The sequence below is a fragment of the Rattus norvegicus genome, chromosome 5 (genome assembly GCF_036323735.1).
Source record: "Rattus norvegicus strain BN/NHsdMcwi chromosome 5, GRCr8, whole genome shotgun sequence".
NCBI lineage: Eukaryota > Metazoa > Chordata > Mammalia > Rodentia > Muridae > Rattus > Rattus norvegicus.
The window spans coordinates 169,607,719-169,624,423 of NC_086023.1; the positions used below are offsets into that span (position 1 = coordinate 169,607,719).

Consider the following 16,705-nt stretch of genomic DNA (forward strand, 5'->3'; position numbering starts at 1 on the left):
CATGATCCTTATCCTAAGCTGGAGCTTTTGGGGAGTGGACCTCACCCTCAGGATCCCTTTCCTGTTGTCCCCATGCAGAGTTTAATTCCTCTCCTTCACCAATCTTATCTCCTCAGCAAGCACAGCTGCCTTCTCTACAGTACCCCCACGTGACTTCAGACTAGTTCCACTTCTTTCTTTAGCCACTTCTCTCCTCTCCTCTCCTCTCCTCTCCTCTCCTCTCCTCTCCTCTCCTCTCCTCTCCCCTCCCTCTTCTCTCCTCTCCCTTTCTCCTCTCTCTCTCTCTCTCTCCCCTCCTCTCCTCTCCTCTCCTCTCCCCTCCCTCTTCTCTCCTCTCCCTTTCTCCTCTCTCTCTCTCTCTCCCCTCCTCTCCTCTCCTCTCCTCTCCTCTCCCCTCCCTCTTCTCTCCTCTCCCTTTCTCCTCTCTCTCTCTCCCCTCCTCTCCTCTCCTCCCCTCTCCTCCCCCCTCTCAGTGTCTTTCTCTGTTCTCTCTCTCTCTCTCTCTCTCTCTCTCTCTCTCTCTCTCTCTCTCTCTCCTCTCCCCACTTGTGTGTGTGTTTCTCTCTCCTCTTGCAATGTTAATATTTTCAAAACTTACTTTTAATGAGAGTTCTTAAACGCTTTGACCCCCCCTTCTACCCAACCATCCTCCAGAGGTAGTAGAGAAGGAAGGACACAAGGGAAATGGACCTGCTTAGAAATGAACAACTCCCATCTGTGTTGTCTGGAAATCTGCAGTTCCGTTCATAGGTCAGCAGCAGCAGCTCGATCCACTCACAAACACTTCATGGACACACCAGCAGTCCAGTTCAATACAGCCAGGTTAGCAACAGCTAACACAACCTAGCAGAGACGGCCAACCTCGGCCTCAGCTTGAGTCAGCAGAAGGGACCAGGAGGGACACCAGAAGTTCTTGGCTGTGCCTCTCTTAGGGAAGCAAAGATCAGTGAAGAAGCAAGACCAACAAGCACACAACAGCTAGCTTGGTACCAGCAAACCAAGCTCAGCCTCCATCACTGTCTGTGAAGTCCTATTTATACCCTCCAAACATCACATGTCTTCCACATGTCTTGCATGTATCTTGCTTCAGCATGGGTCTTGCCTCCTCACATGTATCTGTCTCAGCTGACATCACTCTGCCAATCAGCCCGCGGTCTCAGAAATGGCAAGAAGACACCAGCACGCCACCAGAAGATTTTTGGTGCATTTTCTCTTTGGAGTCCTGACAAATGGAGCTCAACTACACAAGGTAAAGTGGACATATGTGTGTCATTAGCGAAGACTCCTTCATCACGGGTTCTTTCACGTGCTTGCTTTAGCAGAACATTCTTTCTCCTGTGTCTGCTTCAGCGAAACATTCCTTCATGGGTTGGCCTTAGCCTTTCACCTGTGTCCACTTGAGGAAAACACTCCTTCATGTGTTTGCCCCAGCCAAACACCATCCAACACAACGGACTCTCCAAGGGACCCTAAAGTTTTTTTCACTTCCCTGCCTCCTTCCCCTTCCGTCTCCTTCAGATATGTGAACAGTTAAGCATGGCTGTCCCAACCAAAATTGAAATGATCTCCGTCAAGTGAATTAATCCATTGCTTTTGAATTCAGCCAACTCAGGCTCTCGGGACACCAGCAGAGTAAAGCCAGATTGTTTGAAAGAATATGAACCCAAATGGCCTCTAGCCTAGTTTCTGACCTGGCCCTTGATCCCCTCTGAAACTCAGTATCCAGGCCTCTGCCCACCACGTTTCTCTCAGCATTCTGGTCTCCCACATTCCCACCAGGATGGCCCATTAAGCTCTGGTTACAGACGTCTTGGTTTCACCTGCGCACCGCTAGAAGCCCATCCACGTTATTTCAGCACACCAGTGAAGAGTCCATAAGTGTCCGTAAACCACAGTGAGGGTAATCGCTGAGGGACCTCGCTCGTGATCCGGTTTTCATCTTTGTTACTTTTCACACTGCTAGGACAAAATTCCTGGAAAGAAAGAATTAAAGGAAGAAGGAAGATATTGGGCTCAAAGCTGAAGGTTCAGTCTCTCTGGCAGGGAGCAATGCGGCCAGGAGGTGGAGAGGGCAGGTGCTTGTGCTCAGTGCACGTTTCCTCTGTATTTAGCTCAGGATCCCAGCGTGTGGGTGGTTCTGTTCACCACCTTCCCTTCTCAGTCAACCTCCCGGGAAACACCCTCTCAGACACGCTGAGAAGTGCATCTCCTAAGTGATCCTAAACCAAGTCGAGTAGAGGAAGAAGATTAACACCACCGTAACCATGCGTATTTACCAAAGCACCCTAACAATAAATGATGAAGACACACTTGGAGGCCCTGATGTGGCCCGAGAGCCTCGGGTAGGATGACACACTCAGCACCCGTGGCTGACCACTGACGACATTCTGTGTGGAGAATGGGGTTATGGGAAATCTTCCTTTTCCTGTGACCCTCAACTCCTGTGTAAAGACAAGCCCATTTCCTTAATTCAAAAATGACAGAAATCAGGCGATGGTTCAATGCACATCTCTCCAAAGAAGCAGAGAGGTCCAGAGACTTGTAAGGAGATGTTCAACATCACGGGTCATTAGGGAAATGAAAACTGATTGAAGACACAGCTTAGATCTTCACATAGACCTCTGAGAATAGACACCAGTCTCCAAATTCTAGTCAGTCTGGTGGGGCATGTGTGTGGGGGGGTGTATGAGTGTGTGTGTGTGTGTGTATGTCTATGTGTTTGTGTGTATGTCTGTTTCTCTCTGTGTCTGTATGTCTGTGCATAGGTGTTTCTGCATGTGTCTGTGTCTGTGTATCTGCGTGTCTGTATGTGTGTGTATCTTTGTGTGTTGTCTGTGTCTGAATGTCTGTGTGTTTTTTTTCCATGTGTCTGTGTATGTTTCTGTGTATGTCTGTGTGTGTGATTGTGTCTATGGTTGTGTGTGTATATATCTGTGTGTCTCTGTGTATGGTTGTGTCCATGGCTTTGTGTGTGTCTGTCTGTGTCTGTATCTCCGTGCATTTGTATATGTTTCTCTATGTGCCTGTGTGTCTGTGTGTGAGGGTGTATCTGTGGTTGTGTGTGTGTGTGTGTGTGTGTGTTGTAGGAGGGTCTTGTGCACTGTGTATTCAGATGCTGATTTCTGTGCCCTGAAATCTAGTTACAGTCAGGACACAGGCACTGTCATGAATGTTAAGGAACCTCCTGTATCAGTGTGGTGTAAAGGATGCTCCTCCATTGTCTATGGCTGGTAAACAAACGGCTGACTGGCCTATACCTGGGAAGAAGAGGGAAGAAGGCTGAACTTCCAATCCCAGCCAGGGGTCCCAAGGAGAAGAGCCAGGGAGAGAAAGTTGGCCATCAGACAGGCAAGGGTTCAGGAGAAGAAGGACCACAAAGCAGATGGAGGAAGAGAAAGACGGTCACCGTGAGTTTGGGCGGGAGGAGTCGCCGCCAAGGGAGTTCACCTCAAGGACACACTTGGAGCAGAGCAAGACTGGACAAGACTCAAACTGTGAGCAGCACGGGGCCTGTGGCTGTGGTCTGGATAGCTCATAAGGTTAGAATAGCTTAGAACACACCCAGTGATAGTGTTTGTGTGCCTGTGTCTGTCTCTGTGTGTGTCTGTGTGTGTTTTGGGGCCTCTTGTACTCTCTCGCTCTCTCTCTCTCTCTCTCTCTCTCTCTCTGACTTTGTGTCTGTCTGTTTGTGTGTCTGTCTCTGTGTGTGTCTTTGTGTGTTTCTCTCTCTTTATCTCTCTGTATGACTTTGTGTCTATGTGTATGTTTGTGTGTGTGTGTTTCTGTGTGTCTGTATGTGGTTGTGTGTGTCTCTCTGTGTTTCTGTGTGTGTGTCTGTCTATGTGTGTCTGTGAGTGTCAGTGTGTAGGGTTGTGTCTGTGTGTGTTTGTATATGCCTCTGTCTCTGTGTGTGTTTGTGTGCCTCTTGCTTTCCCTCTTTCACTCTTTCCCTCTGTGTATGTCTTTGTGTGTGTATATATACATATCTCTGTGTATTTGTGTGTGTGTGTGTGTGTGTGTGTGTGTGTCTGGGTGTCTGTATGTGTGTCTGTGTGCCTCTCTGTCTCTCTGTCTCTCTCTCTCTGTCTCTCTCTCTCTGTCTCTCTCTCTCTGTCTCTCTGTCTCTCTGTCTCTCTCTCTCTCTCTCTCTCTCTCTCTCTCTCTCTCTCTCTCTCTGTGTGTGTGTGTTCTTCAGCCCCTGAGGATGGCAGCTGGCGTTGGAGACTGCAGAACCTGAGGCAGTGGACAAAGCTTCATCAGGTCCAGCAGCCAGATCTGGCCAGCCTTCTACATCCTGTGACCTCAGCCAGGGCTGCTATCCCTGGGCTCTGCAGATTATCACTGGCCGAGGTGACCCAGGCCCCCTCCCAGCTCACACTTTGCTCTCGCTGTTGGTGACTCAACGATGTCATTTGCAGCCTGGGAAGTGGCAGTTGCAGCATCCCTGATGGCAAAGCACAGCTAATTAAAGGCTGGCAGTGTCAAGACATTTGCAAACCGGAGCCGTGCACGCACACACGGGTTATTTTTGAAAGATTCCATCTCTTGTGACAAACGAAAGCTACTGCCGGGATACTGGACAGGCAGCACCACCATGTGACTTGGAAGCCTTGGCGCCCACACAAGGGCTCTGGCTAGGATCACAATGGCCTCCCTCTGGCAGTCAGGGCTGGCGCTGGAGCCAGCAAGCTGCAGGCCCAGGTAGCATCAGTCCTTCAATCCAGTCCTAGGAGACAAGCCATCACCTAACAGGGGACCCATCAGCACACCTATTACCCTGCAACCAAGGACCTTCCCACCAAAGATATTTCTATTGATTTACTGCCTCTCGGTGAGCTGTGAAGTATGAGGGCTGCAGAAGAGGGCGGGGAGACCGAGGCAGGGCGCACCTGGCCTTGGAGTCCTGATGGATGCTCCCCACAGGGTTTTGATTGCTGCAGATGAGAACCCCATGGACTTTTTCACATTACCCAGCACCTAGGAAGGGAACTTGTCACTGGCCACATCTGCCTCTTTGGATTAATTTGTATTCTGCAGGTGACGACTAGTTTCCGAGGGGTTCAGAATTGATCTCACATTCAGTTTGTCAACAAGATACATTCTTTGATTGGGATTCTTGCTGCCCCCAGCGGGGGCTGCAGCACGTACTCGGTGACATTTCTTATCGATCCAGCTGCCTCTGCGCCCGCCACCTGGGGTTCATGTTCCCCCTGCACAGGGAGGTGGACTGAGGAAGGCTTCGAGGTCCCCAAGAGCTGAGGCGCTGTGGGAATGGAGGGTAGGTGTCTTGTGGCAATATCGGGGTTTCTGAAGGCCAGACAGGTCACAGGAGAGGAGTGTCCCTTAGTGTAGAGTGACTACCCTCCTCCTGATCAAGGATTGTTGGACCCAGCATGCTCTGCTCCAGGCAGCTTTGCTCATTCAGTTCTCAGTAGAACCCAGCTGACAGGGAGCATTTATACGTTAAAGACCAACGGAAGGAAAAGCTGGTTCCAGAACAAGGTCCCTCGGCACACCAAGGTCTGGAAGCCACAGCTAGGTAAGTACCCGACACTAATCCTCCCCCCAAGGCAAGGGACACTTCCCTGTACCAACCAAAGGGGGAGGAAAAAAATCCTCATTTAAAGCTTAATTAAACCCCAAGGGCTCTTAAGGAAATTTTATGCAGCCCAAGCTGGCCTCCAACCAATTGGGTAGTTGAAGATGACCTTGAACTTCTGTTCCTCCTGCTGCTGTCTCTCCAGTGCTGGGATGACAGGTTTTAAATGGTGTGCTTGGTTTCTGTATGCACTGCTGGGAATCCAACTCAGGGCTTTGTGCATGCCGGGCAAGCACTCTGCCATCTCAGTCACAGCCCCAATCCAGTCAGGTTCTTCCATGCGTGTTTTAATGAGCCTCTAGTGCACCAAGTCCAGGGGACAAGGCACAGAACGATCAGATAGTTTGCCCAGATCACACAGCTGGCACATCTGCCTGAGAGGAGGAGCCAGGCTGTCTTAACCTCCTTGGCTAGTGCTCGTAGTGAACGCTCTACGCTGCGCTCTCACTGCCCGGCTCTGGGACAGGCACTACTGATGCTGCTTGATGAGTCTGACAGGCTGTGCGAAGGTCAGCTGGAAGTGGGGTGGAGCGGCTCCTTTACCATTCAGTTCTCTTGGTTCTGTTCCCCTGGGACTGAGTGGCCCCCTTTGTCTGACACAACCTAGGTGATGTTCTTTTGAGCTTTCCACTCTGTGGCCGCAGCAGCGCACGCCCCGTCCTTCGTTTAGCCTAATGAGTTAAAGTACCCGGGTGCAATGTCCCTGAGCTTCTTCCTTGGTCCTTGGTGGAACCTTCCACCTGCCCAGTGCAAATTGGGTGGCAGAGGTGGGCAGAGGTGCCAGAGAAACTGGATAGCCCTTCTGTTTTAATAATCCAGCTTTCCGGCACCCAGAGACTCCAGTTTCAGAGTTTCTCCTCAACCTCTAAGAGCCTTGTGGGAAGGGAAAGCCGGGAACCATGAGGCTGGGCAGTGGGCCCTGCTGGGCTTGCGGTGGAGTCTGTAAAGGAGAGGCCTGTGTGGCTGGAGGGAAGGAGAGGCTCAGTTCACTGATAGTGAGGATGCGGCTCAGGCAGTGAGAGCCTGCGGGCCTGCACTGGAGAGAGTCTTCAGTCCTGCAGCACACAGGAAAGGAGTTCCCCTGTTTGGGGTAGGAAAGTAGAAAGGAGAGTAGATGAGGTATGTGAGAGCAACAATATTTCCAGCCAAATCCTCAAAGCCTTCCCCCGACACAACCCAGTGGATACGGGAGCTCTCATGGAGAAAGTCTCTCCAATTCACCACTCAGGTGACCCTGTGCCTACAAGCCTGTTCTTGGAGTCTGCATGCTGTGTAACCTGGTAGCTCACTGTACTTCCTAGGGGTCTCAGGGCTCCCTCTGTAAAATGAGCAGGACATACTGAGCCCCTGAGGGGTGTTCAGGAGGCACGCAGCTGAAATAGGATAACATGTGTCCCAACAGGGCCCGGAAAGGAGAGGTCACTAGTACACTTACCATCTCCATATCCACTGGTGGAAACAGAGAGCAATAGAAGCTGCAGGGACAAGCTGCCTTCTGCCCTCTGTGCACAGTGGTTCTTGATTTATGGGGTTGGCCATTCTGTAGGCACTAAGGCTGATGCAAGGGAACAGTGGGCGCAGAAACACCAATATCTCCCATCCCTGTGTGAGGTGAGGAAAGGGTTACAGAACACCTGGACTGAACCCCTGGACTGAACACCTGAACTGAACACCTGAACCAAACACCTGGACTGAACACCTGGACTGAACACCTGAACTGAACACCTGAACCAAACACCTGGACTGAACAACTGGACAAGGTGTTGGTTCCCCTAATATTCCCATTCATGCTAGCAGTGGTCCTACTTTGGGAGGTGACAGGTGACACAGCTGTGCCCCCATGGGCAGGCTCACACAGTCTCCTTAATCCTTCTGCTGTTCCCATACGAGGCTCTGTGCTCCAACTGTGATTGACAGCAGGAGCTTCCCCCAGATGTTGGGCCCAGAACTTGAATTCCCACCTTGCAGAACCCTGTGGTTAGCAAACCTTCCTGTCTGGGTCACTGACTCAGCCCTAAGGGGACTGCACCTCAGTCTCATAAAGACTCATAACAGCAGCACTCAAGGTGAGCTTTATGGTCGGGGTGGAACCAGGAACACTGTTGGGTTTATCACAGTGGGGGGGGGGACAGGGAAGGGGGTCTGGGGACCACCAGAGGAGAAAGAATAGTGAGGACAACACAGAGCGGCTGTGTGGTAACAGGCCACAGGGGTCAGGTGACAGCCAGCAGCATGGGAAATACGGGGGCAGTGAAGAGCTGCACCTTGAACAGGAGCGTGTTAGGAACTACAGGTCATAACCACGATAGCCCCCAAAAGATGATGCCACTTGACAACGGAGGGACTGCCACCCACTCCACTGCAGCCCTGCCATCTCGGTCCATGCCTAGGTGCCAGGACTGTGCGTGTTCAGTGGCTCTGATGAATGCTGGCCATGAAGACTGCTCAAGGTCTGTGAAGTACCTGAGTGAGAACCAAAGATATGACTCAGAGAAGCCCATTGTCCATGACCGTGCCAATCCCCCAGGTCCACTGTCCTCCTGGCAAAGCCCAGCCGGCATCCTCTTCTACTCTTCCTAGGAATCATCCTCAAGAGATCTGTATACGATTGGCCTATGAGTTTTCCGTCATGGAGGAGAGTAAGGGTCATGAGACCCAGACTGATCCTGCAGATATGTAACAGTTGCTGGAGGGAGTAGGAGACATTTCCATCCCTGGTTCAGGCTGCTCACGCACCTGCAGGGGACCCCTCACCCAAACTCACGTAAACAGTTAAACTCACCCGGCTCACCAAGACAGACTTGAGTGGAATCCTGAATCCACATTTGTTTGCCTCCCCAGGACAGGTTCACGCAATGCTCAGGAACAACCTCCCATCGAGTAAGAGGAAGCTGGGAAGGAGAACTTGGTGAGGTCTCGTAGCCTCTACTACAGCAGTCAGCCTGGAAGCAAACGGAAGACGAACAAAGACAGGAGAAGGGACCAGGGTGGGAGATGTTGACATACAAGAAGATGCCACCATGCTGGGATCTCATTCAAGTCCCAATACCCAGGACTCTTGCTCCCCCGCCCCCCAGTCCAAGTGACTCCCACTGTAGATGTTTGGGGTCAAAAAAATACAATTAGTCTCAAAGTCACTGTCAACCCCTGCCCCACATCAGTCCCCAGAGTCACGCAGCGGGTCCCCAGAGGTAAAGCTGTGATCTGTCCTAGGTACAGCTGTTGCCTGTGGTCCCTCCCATTGGCAAATGACTGAAAATTGGGCCGAATTATCACGGATAGGATGTGCCCGGAGAAAACAAATTAAGTGTAACATTTGTGTGCTGACAAGTTGACCTTTTCATGATGAAAACGAACGCCGCGAAATTAGCAGATGAAAGGCAGGAGGGCGAAAGGCAGAGCCAGGAAACCTGCCAGCATCAGGGGAAAACCGCTCACCCTGAGGGGAGCTGAGGGCCCTCAAAGACATGGGAGCACCCATCAACCGCATCTCGAGCCAAGCTCAGCCTCCCTCTGCTCTCCGATGGTGGGCCAACAGGGCTACTTCCTCACTCCACACAGTGACTTTGGCACTCTTAGTCCATGCCCGCGTCTCCCTGAAGACACCCACAAGTGCAGCTACTTTATGGCAATGACTCAACAGTGATGTAGATGCTCACATCCAGGCTGGACTTATCGGCTCCTACGTGAGAGCTACCAGGAGTGCCCTCGGCCCCTCTCATTCGCAGACTGGAGCATCCATCAACCGCTCGGAGAAACATAAACTTGTTATTGGTTGAGCTGTAACCTTTCTAAAATCGTGCTAAAGCCCTCCCTCTCTAGTGCCTGCCCATGTGACCTTATATGGAGGTGGGTCCTCATGAGACTGGGCTCCCTGCTGCTCTCAATACACTATGGTGGATCCTCATTAGGGTTGGAGGGAGAGACATCAGGGAGAATGTAGATGAGGAAATAAAAGGAATTGGATCGATGTGGCCACATGCCAGGGAAACCTGAAGCTGCAGGACTCTGAGAGAGACAGAGTAGACCCCCCTAAGTGCCGGGAAGGGTGGGGAGGTGGGGTGCATGGCTCTTCCCCTCAGGGTTATCAGGTTCTTCTCTACAAACCTGGAGGGAACAAATTCCTGTCATCTGAGGCTATTTGATCTCCCTTGGTCACAGAAGCGAAAGCACGCGGTTGGGATTGGGAGTTTTCAATTTGAGCTTGAGAATTGGGATTGGAAGAGTCATGCCACAGGGAGAACCAAGGTCTGACCTTCTGTGCGTGTCAAAACCTTTCTGGAATGGCTCTCTCTCGTTACCTTCTCCCCAGCCTGGGAGAGAGTCCAGATTTTGAAAGTCCAGTGTGGGAACAGGAGAGACAGCTCAGCAGTTAAGAGCACTTGCTGCTCTTCCAGAGGACCAGGATTTGATTCCCAGCACCAACATGGCGGGGCTCACAATCACCCATTGCTCCTGTTTGGGGACATCTGACACTCTCCTGAGTTCCACAAGCACTGCACACATTCAGCGCACATGCACAGACGCAGCCAAAACGCCCACACACCTAAAATTAAAATGAAGACATTGGTTTTTGTTGTTGTTTTGTTTTGTTTTGTTTTTAAAGTAAAGTGTGGTGCGATTCTGTCTGCATGTGCCTGCTGTGGCCGCCCAGAGGCTTACAGGTACGCTAGACACGCAGGGCGGGTGGCAGCTGGCATCTGTGGAGTTGAGGTGTCTGACACCCAGGCTATGGTGACTCACCCACAGAAGCAAACACTCCGCTGAGGTTTTTAGTAATGGTGAAGGAAAACTCATTGCACCAAGAGGAGCGCTCGCCTGCTGCCTCTGCAACTCTTCCAAAGCCTGAGCAGGCACAGCTCACAGATGTCTGTCTGTCCGTCTTTTCAGGTCAATAAGGAGATTGCGGAAAGCACGTCTGCCCACACTCACAGCCAGTAAGCTGCCAGGTTGGATCCAAAGCCCAGGGCCCTCACACCCATAGGGGCGAGAAACAGGTGGCCAACACCTGACATTCCCAGTGGATCTCCGGGGACAGCCATCGAAGGCATGGTGAGAGGAGGGAATGGAGGGAAAGTGGTCCTAACAGAGTGCTGAGGTACCGAGAAAACGGATGAGCTTCCTAGACAGTAACGGAAAACAGTGGCTCCTCAGTGCCCACCACAGCTGCCAGTCCTCCAGGTGCTGCTTTCTCGCTTTCCTTCCCTGACCGCATCCCGTCCCTTCCCCCTCCTTGCTGAATCACGACTGCAGAGCCTGCAGGGTGTACCCTTAACACCAGCCCTCCCGAGTCACACCAAGTTTAACACATAGGCCGTGGTGTCCCTGTTACAGGCTGGCTGACTGAAGGCAGCGAGTCTGACAGAGGAAAGCGTGGGATAGAACAGAAGTGTGGTGACCCACTGGGAGCCAAAGCAAGAGGCCAGGGAGGTTGGGACCTCAGAGGGGAGCCCCCTGGCTGGGACAGAGAAAGGCCGATGTGGGAGGTGGGAACCTTAGCGACAGCCACCAGAAAACAGCAAAGACAGAAAGGGGTCACACTACACCCATTATCCACTAGACATGAGGACACCTTGGGAGTGTGAGTGGACATCCTGGATACGTGATGCCTATATGCTATTTAAAGATGTGACCCCATCCCTGGGACAGCCAGCCTCTGGTGGAGCGCAGAACTTGTGATGGTTTGTATATGCTTGTCCCAGGGAGTGGCACTATTAGAATGTGTTGCCATGTTGGAGTGGGGCGTGGCCCTGTTGGAGTGGGTGTGGCCTTGTAGGAGTGGGTGTGGCCTTGTAGGAGTGGGTGTGGCCTTGTAGGAGTGGGTGTGGCCTTGTGGGAGTAGGTGTGGCCTTATGGAGTAGGTGTGTCACTGTGAATGTGGGCTTTATGGATAATTCAACAGATATTCTCAGGGTCAGGATGACCTCTAGCTGGTTCTTCCCTTGGCCTGGTGCTAAACTGCCAAGAAATCTATTAAAAATAACAGGTTGACCTATGGATACTTGGCAGGTCTGTGATGTTCCAACAGAAGCCACTCTGGGTCCTCTGAAAGTGGGAAGTGGTAGCTTGCCAAGCCTCTCAGAACAATTTTGTCAGCCCCAAGGGCTCACCTCAGACATGCATCCAGGGCTCTCACCACCAGGTAAGCAGCAAGATGGGTGCAGAGGACTGGGGTTTCCTCGTTGTCTGGGAAATAGGCTGACAGGATAGAACTTGATTTCCTTGTCTTTGTTCAGAGAGAAGCTTCTAGGTTTGAGAGAAATCTGTAAACCAGTAGCTACTTAAGAGTGCTATGAGCCACAAGTGGCAACTTAGCCTTGCAGTCTGGGGATGTGGGAGGCTGAGACAGGAAGATTGTCTCGGGAAGGACCGTTGGGGCCAAGGAAGGGTCTCAATGCATGTCCGTGGTCTAGGTGAAGAAGAGAGAGGGGTGCAAAGGGTAACCCAGAAAAGTGCCTAGGAGAGCAGGGCTCTAGGGATAAAAGGATAGAGACCACAGCTCAGAGCTGGGTCAGGGCCCCAGGCCGCCACCACCACCACCGGAGGGCAGAACTTATGGGATTAGAACTTGGAGGTAGGCCCTGTGGGTGGTTCAGGGTAAGGTCGAACAGAGCCAGGCTGGGCCTGTTCTCAGGAGGAGTTTAAAGACTTGGAAGATTGGGCCTACAGCCTGTGCTCAGTGCGAGTCACTGGAAGGGTATCTAGCTGGGTGTAACACGGTAAGATTTGTACTTATGAGAGGCCACTGTGACTTCAGTGAAGCAGGAAAGCTGGGAGAGGTTTAAACATGGCAAAGAGGCAAGATGGGGTCAAAGTGGGGAGGAGGCAAGAGGGGGTCAACACAGTGAGGAGGCATGAGGGGGTCACAGTGGAGAGGGGCGATCACACCTGGGATGTGTACTGATGCAGAATCCTCGGTCCCAGGCACTAGCCAGGGTGCCCCTGGTGGCATCACTCCTAGACTCCGCCCCACAGTTGCCTGGCAACAGCCTGGTGTGCCTGACTCACTATAAAAGGGGGCTGCTTGCCCCCTCCCCTCTCTCTTGCTCCTCTTGCTCTCTCTTTCTCTCTTCCTTCTCTGTCCCTTCTCTCCCCATTCCCCTCCCCCTCTCTCTCCTCACGCTTATGACTGGCCTTTCCTCCTCCTTTTCCTCTTCCTCCTCTTCTTCCTCCTCCTCTTCTTCCTCCTCCTCTTCTTTCTCTTCCTCCTCCTTCTTTCTCTCTCTCTTTTTCTCTCTTTCTCTCTCTTTCTCTTTCTCTCTCTTTCTCCCTCTCTCTCTTTCTCTTTCTCTCTCTCCCCTCAATCAACTCCCCTCCCCATACCCTAAATAAACTCTATACTATACTATACTATACTATACTATACTATACTATACTATACTATACCACACCATCGTGTGGTTGGTCCCTCGGGGGAAGGGATCCCTCAGCATGGGCCCTCAGAGACACCCCCCCCCACACACACACCATATCTGTGCCTCCATCAAACATATTCCTGGCTTCCTTTTTCTTATAAAACACAACAACCCCCATATGAACCTAAGCCCCTCTGAGCCTGTCCCTGAGTAGGGAACCCTGAGAAGACACAGATGGAGGTCAGGTTGAGGTGGCTGGAGCGCCAGTGGGTGAGTTGAGGTAGAAACACATTTTCCAAACAACCCCAGAGGTGGAGTGTATCCAAGGTGGGGCAGCTTTGGCTGGACCTCGGTGGCTGCAGGCTCTTCTTCCTGGGAACTGATTGAAAGGAGGGGATGACAGACAGACAGACAAGGCTCAAACACTCACATGCTGGCTTCGGCCTCAGAAGTCACAGGCTGGGAAGCACGAAGAACCCCTCCACAGAGGACAGAAACTCCAGACAGGGTTGTGGGGAGCCAACAACCGCCAGATGGGTCCTGAGCAGAGCATCCTGGTTTAGAGCTCTCTTTGCCACACATCCAAGCGTCCACCTTCAGGCTGCAGAGGCCAAGGGGATCCAGGGAAAGCAGAACACAAAATCAATCTCACTGTTTTTCTGCTTCAAGACAAGATTCGGGAGAAATGGCATCAGGTCATCCATTTCCTAAGCCCCCGCCCCCCCAGCACCTCCAGACAACACTCTGCTGTGAAGGGCACCCAACATCTGGGCTCACTTTGGTTCATGTGTGATGACTTTTCTTCCTAGGATACTGTCTGCATCCACCAAGGAGACCACAGAGAGAGTCACCCTGCCCTGGAAGGAAACAGAGAGCCTCAACAATGAGGGCTCCCTGGAGTCTGCCACAGCTCCCGAGGGTCTCCAGGACTTCCAGATGAGACATCTTCGACCTTAGAGTCTCCATGGTGTGACTCAACACAAAAAGCCCCCCAGCCACCTCCTACAGACAAACAAAAGACACAGACAGACAGAAGATGCTTTGGAGGGGCGTGCAGGCTGTGAGATAGGGGTCAGACGAAACTAGCAGGTCTAAGTTTGCAAAGGCAAGAACCCCACATCATAATGAGTTAGGGGTGGGAGTGGGACTGGGTCTCCTCCGGGATGACAAAGGCTTCGAAACTAACGGGAGATGCTCACCACAAGATGGTGGATTATATCAGTCAACCTCAGTGTCACGCATGCTGATCCGCTGCTCCAGCCGTTACACAAGGCTCCTTCTAGAGAGGTGATTGAGGTCATGTCATTTCTCACTTCCATTCAAAGTGAAACAAACAAACAAAGAGTTAGAGCCCTAAGCCCAGTTAGTGGAGCCCACCTCTAACCACAGGATTTGGGAGGCTGAGGCTGAGGTAGGAGGGTCTCTGAGAGTTTGAGGACATCCTCATGTACATAGTGAGACCCTGTTCCCAAAACAAACAAAAAGTTAAAGACCTTGTGATGGTTTGTATGTGCTCAGCCCAAGGAGTGGCACTATTAGAAGGTGTGGCCTTTTGGAGTGGGTGTGGCCTTGTTGGAGTGGGCGTGGCCTTTGTTGGAGTGGGCGTGGCCTTTGTTGGAGTGGGTGTGTCACTGTGGTCATGGGCTTTAAGACCCTCATCCTGACTGACTGGAAGCCAGTTTTCCACTAGCAGCCTTCAGGTGAAGATGTAGAACTCTCAGCTTGTCCTGCCGCATGCCTGCCTGGATGCTGCCATGTTCCCACCTTGATGATAATGGACTGAACCTCTGAACCTGTAAGCCAGCCCCAATTAAATGTTGTCCTTGTAAGAGTTGCCTTGGTCATGGTGTCTGTTCACAGCAGTAAAACCCTAAGACAGACCTGCTCAAAGCCTGGGGATTATCATGTGTGATCTCCAAAGACAGGATCTTGTATCTCAGAAGAGATCCCCAGGTTGGAAAACACTCCCGTAGGCATGGAGGAGGAGGTGGGTTACCTGTTCTGGCCTCTTCTAGGCTGCCTGGAAGCTCCCATTCCTGAACCTTCATGTGGAGGCTGCCATCAAGCAAGTAGCAGGATATCCAGAGGGAGTGTGGGAATGAATTCCTCTCTGCCTGCTGGAGTGACAGACTTCAGAGGCGGAGCCTGGGACATAGACAAGCCATCTATTAGAAAGGTTGTCTCTCTCTTAGTACATCAGGATGCAGTCAGCACGCCATGGGGCAGGCAGAGGGACCGTCCAGGGCTCCCCTGACGAGAGGCACCCCAAGGAGAGAGCATCCCCTTCATTCCCATCCTGCAGACTAATTCAGCTTTCACAGTCTGAAGTCACCCTTCCTGGTTGGAGCCTTCACCCCTCTTTCCAGGAGAAAGATTATTATTTGTAATAAGAAAAGTGAGTCATATCAGAAGGCTTCTATTCTGTCCTGTCAACATGTATGTTCATCTGTAGTTCAGAAGAAAATCTGCTTCCACCCCTGACCCAGAGACTCTGAGCTCAAGTGTGAGACCAGCCTCTGTAGATACACTTACTATGAAGGCCTATGGAATGCCAGGTTTTCTTAGAATGTGGACTGTGTGAAGCTGCCTAGACAAATCTTCATCTCTCTCTCTCTCTCTCTCTCTCTCTCTCTCTCTCTCTCTCACACACACACACACACACACACACACATACACACACACATACATGCCCACACACACTGGCATGCATGCACACATGCATACAGGCTCACACACATGCATGCACACATATACACATGCATGCACAGGCACATGTGTGCGCATACACACACATGCACACACACACATGCCCATGCATACATACTCACATGCACACACACCCACGCAGGCTCACACACATGTGTGCACACACATACACACACAGGAACATGTGCACACACACATGCACACACATATGCCCATGCATACATACTTGCATGCACACATACCCATGTAGGCTCACACACATGCATGTACACACATGCACACACAGGCACATGCACACACACACATGCATGCACACATACATGCTTACATAGGCTGAGCTATGCCTCACACCCATGAGCATGCTCACACACATGTTCACAGCCTTCCCCAGACTACCTCCTGCCCCTGCTGTCGATACCATGCCATAATATTTCACGAGAAGCAAACGAATCACATCCCCTTGATTACATTTCCTGATTTCTTAGAAAGCAAAATTGTAGTAATTGGTTTACATTAAGCGTCGTGCGTGATATTTGAGAGAGGGAAATTAAATAGAATATCGTTAGGTTTGATTCGTAAGCAAACACAGATAAATCACAGCATGGCAGGCATTTGGAAATGCTTCTAAACTCCCAGCGTAGAGAGGCCAATGGCAGCATGAGGAACCAGCTTCTGTAAATCCATCCCAGCCTCAGCTAACAAGGGTGGTGTTGGAGGCTCCATGTCCCGGGTACATCTGGGACTCTCTCAGCCAGCCCACCCACTGCTGAGGCCCTGTGGGACACTAAGAGACTAAGACCCTAAAAGAGATCTGAGTGCTGTGTCTTCTACCAGCTCTCCTCAGCTGCTGGCTGCTCAGGAACATCAGGGCTGAGCCTGATGTTTATGACCTCGAAAGTCAGTGACCACCTCCTGCCAGCGGCCGGATCCCAGACTCACAGTACTCTTGGCTCATGGCTGCTCCCTTACAAGTCTTTGAACCAACCCCTCTTCACTAGCATAAAGAAACTTGTTGGTCTTCGCCAGCCAAGCCAGTCAGCTCTCC

General features: G+C 51.5%; 2 long non-coding RNA genes across 3 annotated transcripts; one reads left to right on the forward strand and one right to left on the reverse strand.

Annotated features, from left to right (window-relative positions):
• Positions 1-578: 578 nt before the first annotated feature.
• Positions 579-14,482, reverse strand: LOC134479055 (uncharacterized). The gene is made up of 8 exons (XR_010052030.1): positions 14,448-14,482; positions 14,154-14,233; positions 13,732-13,811; positions 13,385-13,555; positions 8,382-8,541; positions 7,864-8,062; positions 7,035-7,201; positions 579-6,680 (listed from the first exon to the last, which is right to left on the reverse strand). It is a non-coding gene; the product is annotated as an uncharacterized LOC134479055 (long non-coding RNA).
• Positions 9,636-14,785, forward strand: LOC134479056 (uncharacterized). Of its 2 annotated transcripts, XR_010052031.1 has the most exons (3): positions 9,636-10,780; positions 11,609-11,741; positions 13,764-14,785. It is a non-coding gene; the product is annotated as an uncharacterized LOC134479056 (long non-coding RNA). The 2 variants fall into 2 exon arrangements; XR_010052032.1 differs by having other exon boundaries at positions 9,636-11,741.
• The last annotated feature ends 1,920 nt before the right edge of the window (positions 14,786-16,705 follow it).